Source organism: Molothrus ater, chromosome W (genome assembly GCF_012460135.2).
Source record: "Molothrus ater isolate BHLD 08-10-18 breed brown headed cowbird chromosome W, BPBGC_Mater_1.1, whole genome shotgun sequence".
NCBI lineage: Eukaryota > Metazoa > Chordata > Aves > Passeriformes > Icteridae > Molothrus > Molothrus ater.
The window spans coordinates 8,149,244-8,159,211 of NC_050510.2; positions in this window are offsets into that span (position 1 = coordinate 8,149,244).

Sequence of the window (9,968 nt, forward strand, 5' to 3'; positions counted from 1 at the left end):
CTGACCACCTATGGCCAGTCTTCAGATCCTCCTGGCCCTCTGCAGACCCAAAAATTGCTAAGGTTAAAGGGTTTTGCTACTTCTTCTCCTAGGACTAAAAATTATTCTCCCACCTCTGGCCCAAGCCTAACTGACAATATAAAGGTAAGATTATTAAGAAAACATTCTAATGGTGTAATCTAATCTCCTAATCTAATTTTCACGTTGTCTTCTGCACCACCTGTGGCAAGTGAAGTCACAGAAACAACTTAACATAAAGAAAACAATGACAGCACCCCAATGACAGGAGATCCAAAAGGAGGGATGCCCATACAGACTATTTCAGCAGACGGTCTGTGGGTAGGCACACAGGGCTTCCCTTGATGTCGACACACTGGCTACTGCTCTGGTCCACTCCTCAGGAGTGTCAACCAGGGCCTCCCATCTTTGTCTGCCAGATGAGATGTCCAAATCTCTGGGGCTTCTGAGACCTTGACCTAAATGTCATGGGTCCACCGGTGTTCAGCTGTCTTGACAACTGTTTCTGTGGACAGTAACACTTGGAAAGTTCCAAGCCATTTCGCCACCAGTGGTGCTTCTTTTCACTCCTTAACTAGGACCAAATCTCCTGGTTGGATGTTATGAACAGCAAAGTCCAAAGGTAGGGTCTGTGTCAGCTGAGCTTCCTATCAAATAGATTTCACAAGAGACAGTGTCCTGGCCACATATTGTTTTAAATATATATCATGAGCTAACGGTTTTCCCCTACAGGTTAATAAACCTCTTTCTTCCCATAATTTTCCAAATGTATGTATCACCCAATATGCATATTTAGAATCAGTAAAAATATTCACTATCTTGTCCTGATATAATTCACAAGCTCTTACAAGCACATACAGCTCTGCTGTCTGAACTGACCATGTGGGTGGCAACTTCCCCCCCTCCTTTAATTTCCTTCATTTAATGATGTATCCTGTGACTCGCTTCCTTTCTATCACCCTTGAGGGCCCATCAATAGACACATTTTCTCCCTCAGGCAAGGGAGTGATTTGTAAATCTTCCTAGCCCAGGTTGGGACATCTATCACTTGAATGCAGTCATGAGTTTCTTCCGGGGGACCCCCCTCTTCAGGGCCATTCAGACAGGAGGCTGGGTTAAATCCTTCCCCACTTTTAAATTCTAAATCTTCCTGTTCCATTAACAAGTTTCATACTGTAATAACTTGTGACCGTGGTCACAAGGGTTTTCAGGATGAAGAAGAGACGAGAATTTTGACTCCATGATCAGAAGGCTTGATTTATTGTTTTATGATATATGTTACATTAAGACTATACTAAAAAGAAATAGAAAGGAAAAGGTTTCTTCAGAAGCTAGCTAAGCTAAGAATAGAACAGAATGAATAACAAAGATCTGTCTCAGAGAGAGCAAGAGCCAGCTCTGCCATGAGTGGTCAGGAAATCCAAACATCCACAGGAGACCAATCACGGGTCTATCTGTTGCATTCCACAGCAGCAGATAACCATTGTTTACTTTTGGTTGCTGAAACTGCAGCTTCTCACAAGGAAAAATCCTAAGAAAGGATTTTTCATGAAAGATGTCTGCGACAATAACTGAGTGCTGGTCATCCACTTAAAGGCTCTTTTGGTTAACAAAGCTTTAACTTGATGTGGAACTAACAATCAGATATCCTCCTATTGTCAGTTTTCAGGCCTCAGTTACCATCAAAGCCATGTCTGCACAGTTCTGCAGACAATGAGGGCAGCCTCTGGATACCGGGTCTAAAAATTTAGAAAAATAAACAAACAGGTCGCTGTGTCCCCCCCATGTTCTTGTACCAAAATTCGTTTAGCATGGCCCTGTTTAAAATCCACATATAGGTCAAATTCCTTTTCTGAGTCTAGAAGAGCTAAGACTGGGGCATTAACCAATTTGTCTTTTAATTTTCTAAAGCTTTGCTCTCCTTCTGGTGTCCATACCACAGCATTAGGACTGCCTTGGGTTAAAGTCATATAAAGGTCTGGCCAAAACAGAAAAATCAACAATCCATGCTCTGCAGTACCCCACCAATCCTAAAAACTATTATAACTCTTTTTTTTTTTTTTTTTTACTGGGGTAATGGTACTGTAAAACTCCATGTATTCTTTCTGGATCAATACACCATAAGCCTCCAGTCAAAATGTGTCACAAATATTTAATTTTTTTTCCTCTACCAACTGTACTTTCTTTTCAAACACTCCAAGTCCCATTTAAGCAAGAAAATTAGGCAGCTTCACAGTAGCCTTTTCAAGCAATTTTTCCTGTTCCCCTGATAAAAGCAAACCATCCACATACTGCAGCAACCTCATGTTAAAATAGGTTAGAAACTGTTGTAAAATAGTTGATAGATCCTTAAGCATGTACTGTTAGTTTGGTTATTATATTGTAAAAGGGGTTAAAAGGGTAGTTATAAGAAATACGGTACTCAACATACCATATTACACCTAAGTAAAGTGCACCACCCCCCAAGTGAAATGAACCAGCCAGGACAGAAATGTAAGGGGCCAATCAAGCGCCTTAAACCTTCCTGCAAATGAAGGATCCAAAAAGAAACCAAATAAAGGGACAAAAACCAGGATAAAAAACGGGCTTCTGACCCACTGAAGTTGTGCTGCTCCATCTGGGACATTGGGGATGTGAAAAAAGCCAATCACTTGTTTTTAAAATTTTAAAAGTTAATGATCATAAAATGGTTATCAAATTAGTGATATAATTAGAGTAATAAAAATTTGGACAATTTGGATTAGGACAATATGAGACAATAGAAACAAAGAGTTACAGACAGTCCGGGTACCTTTTTCTGGGCAACATAAGCCTGAAAAAGGAAACATGTTAACAGAGGATCATCCCTTAAAAACAATAACCTGTTTCATATTCATACATCTCATACATGATGCATAAATTCCATTCAAACACAGGATTCTGTCTCGTCATTGTCAACTTCATCCTCTTCATCTTAACGGCATCTTCAGACCTGAGAGAAGCAGGAAGAAGTTAGATTCTTCTGATAAGAGAGCAATAAATTCTTTTTCTCTGAAAGATTTAGGTGTCCTGTGGCTGCTATCTCACTGCAAGTCCTTTTTTTAAAACAAGTATCTTACATAGTGTTATAAATGATCAAATCGGGAGCCAAATTTATAAGAAAATTTAGCAATGATTTATTAGATTGTCAGCGAAACAGAATTTTGATCAAAAAACCACCACAGCCAAGGCAGCGTCAACCCCGGGATCGGCACTGGCTGAACCTGGATCTGACCGCCAAAATGTCAGAGTCTCCCCTTTGGTTCACACCGACTGCTTCACGCAGTGAGCTTATATACAGTTTATTCTGCCTGAGGCAGAGATGACCGAATGTTCCTTTGTGTCCCTTCACATGCAGAACTGGGGCCATACATGTGCAGGGTTAGACAAACGTTCGGTTCCAGGTGTCTAGATGTTGTCAGAACACTTTGGAGAAGTTGGCATTCACCTGTAACAGGGTGACGCCGGTGATAAGTGTAGTAGATGCAATCTTCGAGGTGCGAGATCACTCCTACATTGCAGGGAAGTCATTGATCATCACTCAGGAAGGTTCCATTCATACATTAACAGACTTGATATTATCTTAAAGTCGTCTGGGAACTAATTGAATAAAAATAAGACTCTGCTCCCGGCTGGGGTAGTCAAAAGACATAGCTTGGATCTTACAATATTTTATACATAAATAGCATGAATTATCTCTACCATATACTACAATCCCTCCCCATTTATTTCACCAATTTAATTCATGCTTATAAATTGCTAAATTTCTCATTTCCTACATCTACCCATCACCATTAAGGGTTCCTCACAAACAGAGTACTCCTTAACACTATTCAGTACTCCCCTTGTGGGCTGCCCTGATACCCTACATTATTCATTTTCACATTTGCCTGTTTTTCAAATTTTGCCCATGCCTCTGCAGCATTGCTGGCATACTTCCTTTCTCCCAATCGCATGATCTTAGATGTGTTGCCTCCGGAAGCTCCTTCTGAATCCACGGGAACTATTGCAATCTGCATTCCCTGGACCACGGAGTGGATCAGTCTGATAAAGCATGGAATCAGACAAGGGAGGAATAGGATTCCGGCTACTGAACAGAGCACAAAAAACATCATTTTGTTCCACCAGGCCCCATCAAATAGTTTGTCCCATCATGAAGACTGTAAGATTGAATTCCATTTTTGAACAGGGACATGGGCCACCTTTTTGATTTCGGCCGCCAAACCTCTTATGGTTTCCCTATAATCATCGATCTCAATACAACATTCCGATTCATTGAATTTTCCACACACTCCCCCTTCCTCGGCCAGCAAATAGTCTAAAGCTATTCGATTCTGGTACACAAAAGCCCGTACCTGGGTGTGCTGCCGGCTAAGTAAGTCCAGAGCTTCAGAGGTGTGATTTGACACAATTTCCACCACTGCTTGCAGCCTAATCAGTCTGTTCAGCAGATAAATCGGAGTCCTATACCTGTAGCTTCCATCCTGGGCCCACGTGGCCGGTTCATAATAATCAATTATTCTTGCCGCTGGCCACTCCTCCTCCCCCCAGGTTTGTTTACTGCTTATCACCAGTATTATATTTTTCAAGCTTCTTCTCTCCCTTCTCAGGGTCTCGTATAACAGAGCCCCCAACAGATTACTCTTTGTCCTTGGGAGAGTAAAGAACACTAGTCGGATCATGCCTAAGATGCATGATCCCTTCCACCTTGGGGGTAACTCACTGTATGCCTTCTTCCCACAGATCCAGTAAATTCCATCCGGGGCTTTCAACTTAATATTTATTTTCCCTGGGTCTCCCCAGTATTTCCTCATGCCTTCCAAGGCTTGGAAAGGGTTGGCTCCTGGATTTTTGACCCAGCACAATCCCATTCTTTTGTCCCACTCACAATTTGTCTCGTTCCTCTGGCTCCAGTACCCCAAAGGAGGGTCTGGGTGCCAGACCTTGTTTTTCGTGTCTGAGTTCACCGTCAGGGTAGATGCACAAGGAGTGTATCCCACCATCTCAGTGTACTCCCTTCCTTCCCAACTGATGCAGATTGTACCAATTACCCCTTGGTCCAAAATCCACCCCTCAGGTCTCTGCACCAATTTTGAGACCCTCAGATTGTCCCACTTCAAGAGCTGTTCTGGAGCCAAACCTTCCCCTTTCCAAGGCCATTTTTCTGCAGACTTCAGCCCCCCACAAATCCAACAATTCGACAAACCCAATTCTGTTGCGATTTCTTGCATCAAATCAATGAACAGGTTCCTGTCTGGGGAAGGTAATTCCCCGTCAGCATATTGTTTTTCCAGTATCTCATACTGTTCGCCCAATGTTTTCAGTCGTTCCTGTTCAACTCTCTGCTTCCTCAATTCTGACTCCCTTCGCCTCAGTTCCTGAGTTATCTCTCTCATTCTTCCCTCAGGATCCTCATCATTTTTGTTTTTTGTGAAACAAACAACCCGATCATATTGCAGGCACACCCTGTCATCATTTGCCGGTGCCAGGTCCAATATGAGTGGGTCCTTGTTCCAGGTAAATTTGTTGTCAGATTTGGTATTCCTCGCCATCCAGTACATTTTCCCATTCATCATGCATATTCCCAGCCTCGCATTGTTGTAGCACAATCGATTCACCTGGCGATATGCAATAAAGATAGATTCTGTCTTCCCCTCGACCCACATGGTTCGGTTACATTGGTTACAAATGGGGATTGACATCGGTTCCACGCTTCCTTTTCTCATTTGATGCTTGTGTTCACTTGACTGCCTGTTCCTTAGCCCTGCCTCGGGATTGATACACCAAGTTCCGATCTCCAATTCACACAATTTTACCCGAGTGCCATTCTTCCAACAGTACCTGCCAGTTTCCCTGAGACATTCTCTTGGGGCTTAGTATGCTGAGTGTCCCTCGTCCCCTGCGACTGGGACCACCTGAGTGCACTTTACACACTTATCTACGGAGCTTTCACTTCCACCTTTCCTTGGGACCTCAGTGCGCAGACTCTGCGTCCCGCACACGACTAGGCTCAGGCCAATCAGCACCCCCACTAGGCGTACTCCTCTGCCTTTGCCTCCGCACCCTGGGGTGCCACCAGTGGCGCGGAAGACCATCTTCGCGGCAGCAGGAGTATTCTTCGGGGAAGACGCCCTCGGACCTAGCCGCATACCTCCTCTTAAAGGCGCCCCACCGTGACACTCTGATTGCATCGGAACTGCATGGGACCCTGATGGATTTCCGGCACTCCACATCCAAAATTTCTGCTTGAGATCTAAGCTTTCCATGCACCCCGTTTTGAAAAATGTGGAACCACTCCTGCAAGTCCAATTCAATGATTCCCAAATTGGTGGCTAAGGTCAGGATACGGTCAGTCAACTCAAGCTCCTCCTCTAAACACTGAGTGCACAGTCCCTTTGGCCTCTGTCCCCTTCTACAATGAATAACAAAAACCCCTTGACAATATTCACACTTAAAGTGTACAAACGGATAGCATACACAATCTGACAGTATACAACTTATCTGCTCGCCGTCGGTCATTTACAAGGACGTTGGAGTCTGATCTTCAAGTCACCAGGGGAAGAAGTGACCCTCCACTTGAGTGCTTCCTCCTGCTGTTCGACTTTCTTTACTCTAGACGCATGCATCCAGCCTTTCTCCGCTGTCCAAATGGCCATGTCTGTTGTCAGGAGCACAAGAAAAGGACCTTCCCAGTGAGGAGAGAGCGACATTTCTTTCCACACTTTCACAAACACTTTGTCACCCGGTTGAATTTTGTGAATAGCGAATCCCAGAGGAGCGCTCTGGGCCACTATTCCCTGTTTTCTGAGTTCCTGTAAATTCTTGTTGATTGCAACCAGATATGGTTGAATCTGACCATCCTCAACCCTGGGACGTCCCACCAGCATTCCACGTCTATATGGCATTCCATATAACATTTCGAATGGTGAGAGCCCCGTCTCCGAGTGAGGCATGGTTCGGATATTAAGCAGTGCCAAAGGCAGACACTTCAGCCAGGACATCCTTGTTTCTAAAATTAATTTAGATAACTGTGCCTTCAAGGTCTGATTCATTCTCTCCACTTGTCCTGAACTCTGGGGGTGCCATGGAGTGTGGTACTCCCATCAGATGCCCAGTGCATCAGCCATCTGCTTAATAACCTTCAATGTGAAATGTGTTCCTTGATCTGAATCAATGCAATTCACTACCCCATAACGGGGTACAATTTCCGCTAATAATTTTCTGGTCACTGTCTGGGCCGTTGCCCGTGACTTGGGAAAGGCCTCCACCCAATGAGTCAATTTGTCCACAAATTGTTCCGCCAGGGCTTGTGCCCCCCAATGTGTTTTCTGGTGCAATTTCTGCAAAATCCTTCTGGTAAAACCTCTGGAAACCAATTCTCTCCCGTCAGGTAATCTCCACTGCCTTCAATTATCCTCCGATTTTCTCATAACATTTGATCTCTTTTTGGGAGAGCTGAGGGGGATCGTCAGGGGTTTCTTCCCTTTCGATCTCCAGGGTACTCACCATCATCAACGCTGCGGTTTTGGCCTCCTGGTCTGCCAAGTTGTTCCCCCTGGTCCGGAACTAAATTCCTGCCTGGTATCCCTTCACATAGACCACCGCAATTTCCTCCAGCCCCCTTAGGGCTTCTAAAATTTGCCGGATTAACTCCCCGTGCATCAGTCCCTTTCCTCTCGTGTTGATCAGTCCCCTTTCCTCCCAAATTTTCCCAAACGCGTGATCCACCCCAAAGGCATGCCTTGAATCTGTAAAAATTGTCCCCTTTTTCCCTTTCAGTCCCTTCAATGCTCTCAGAACTGAGTACACTTCATATGCTTGTGCTGACCAGCTCACATTAAGGGGACCTGCCTCAATCACCTTTCCCGTTCTCCCATCCACGACTGCGTATCCCGATTTCATTTTCCCTTCAATCACCCTGCTTGACCCATCCACAAACCACGTCTCCCCCTCGTCCAATTACTCTTCTTCCAAATCCTCCTTGATCTTGGTCTGCAACTCGACCACCTCCACGCAGTCATGAACCAACTCCTCTGCAGCTTCCCCAAACAGAAACTGCGCAGGGTTCTGCGCAGTAGTAGTTCTCAATTCCAAGTCCTGCGAGTGAATCAAAATGGCTTCATACTTCAGCAACCTTGCATCAATGAGCCATTTGTCTGCTTTCTGCTGTAGTATGCCCCACACTTTGTGTGGTACGAATACTACCAGAGGTGCCCCGAAGGTTACCTACTTTGCCTCCTCCACTAGCAAAGCCACTGCCACAATTGCCTGCAAGCACGTGGGCCAACCCCTGCTGACCAGGTCCAAAAGCCGGGACAAGTAACCCACAGGTTTCCTGACCCCCGCCCAGTCCTGCGTCAACACCCCGTGTGCCATGTGATTGCTAGCGTCCACAAACAACTGAAACTGTTTTCTCACATCAGGGAGACTCAGCACTGGTGCTGCTGTGAGTGCCTCCTTGACTCCCTTAAATTCCTCTTCATCCTTCTGTGTCCATTTGATCTGGTCCATGGTGAGTTTCTCATATAGAAATTTCACCTTTTCACTGTACCCTTCAATCCACTGCCGGCAATATCCCAACAACCCCAAAAGCTGTCTGACCTCCCTTTTTGTCTGCGGAGGTGGCAAGGCAATAATCCCTGCCACCCTTTCCAGGTCCAGTTTCTTTTTGCCCTTGGTTAACCAATGTCCCAAATACCTGACCTCGGGCTCTGTGAACTGTAACTTTGACTTTGAAACCTTCAACCCTCTTTCCCCCAAAAAGTTCAAAATTCAATTGCGCTTGTCCTTACCGCCTCCTCCCTTTGACCTGCGACCAACAAATCATCTACATACTGTAGAAGCTTTGTCCCTTCGGTTGGTACAAAATGGCTTAAAACCTGTTCAAGTGCCTGTCCAAATAAATTTGGAGAGTCCACAAAGCCCTGAGGCAACGAAGTCCACCTGAGTTACTGCTTTCTGTTCATCTCCAGATCTTCCCACTGAAACGCGAAATAATCACGGCTGTCCTTGGCGAGAGGGCAGGTCCAGAACGGATCTTTTAAGTCAATTACACTGTACCAAGTGTCCTCAGGAGAGATATTGTTCAACAACGTGTAAGGATTCGAAACTTGGGAAACAAAGTCTTAGTTCTCTGATTCACAGCCTGCAAGTCCTGCACCAGCCTAAAGCTGCCATCTGCTTTTCTCACCGCCAGAATTGGGGTGTTGTGTCTTGACATGCACGGCTCCAGTGTGCCTTTATTAATTCATCAATCACTGGTTTCAAACCCCTCCTCCCTTCCATGGAGAGGGGATGTTGTTTGACCTGTATCGGGTCTTCTGGCCTTTCAATTTCAACCCGAATTGGTTCTATGTCCAGCCTCCCAGCTTCCCCCTGAATATACCACACCCTTGGGTCTATCTTTTCCTCATCTTGAACAGTGAGGCTGTAAAGTCTCACCTTGAGCTGGGATTTTTCCACCACTAACCCAATTCCCAGAGCAACCATCATGTCCCGCCCCAGCAAATTGAAGTCCACGTCCCTGGCCAACAATATATTTCCATTGCGCTTTTTGTTTCCTGTGTCTATTTCTACATTTTTTATGATTGGGACCTCAAAAGGTTCCCCTTTTGCCCCTGTTACCATCATGGAGTCATTGCTCAGAGAGCACCCCTTTGGTAACTGTAGCACCGTTGTCCGTTCCGCCCCCCGAGTCTACCATAAACCACATTTCTTCCTTGTGGGGTCCCATTCTTAATTTTATCAAGGGCTCCCTCGGTGTTCTGGACCCCAAAGTGAAAAACCCCTGACACCCCTAATCTTCCTGGAACACTGCCTGGTCCTTGGCTTTGTTGGGACAACTCCGTCGGATATGCCCCTTCTGTTTGCAGTAAAAGCACTCAAAATCCCGCTTAGGTTCACCCGAGCCCTTCCCCTGTGACGGACTGTTT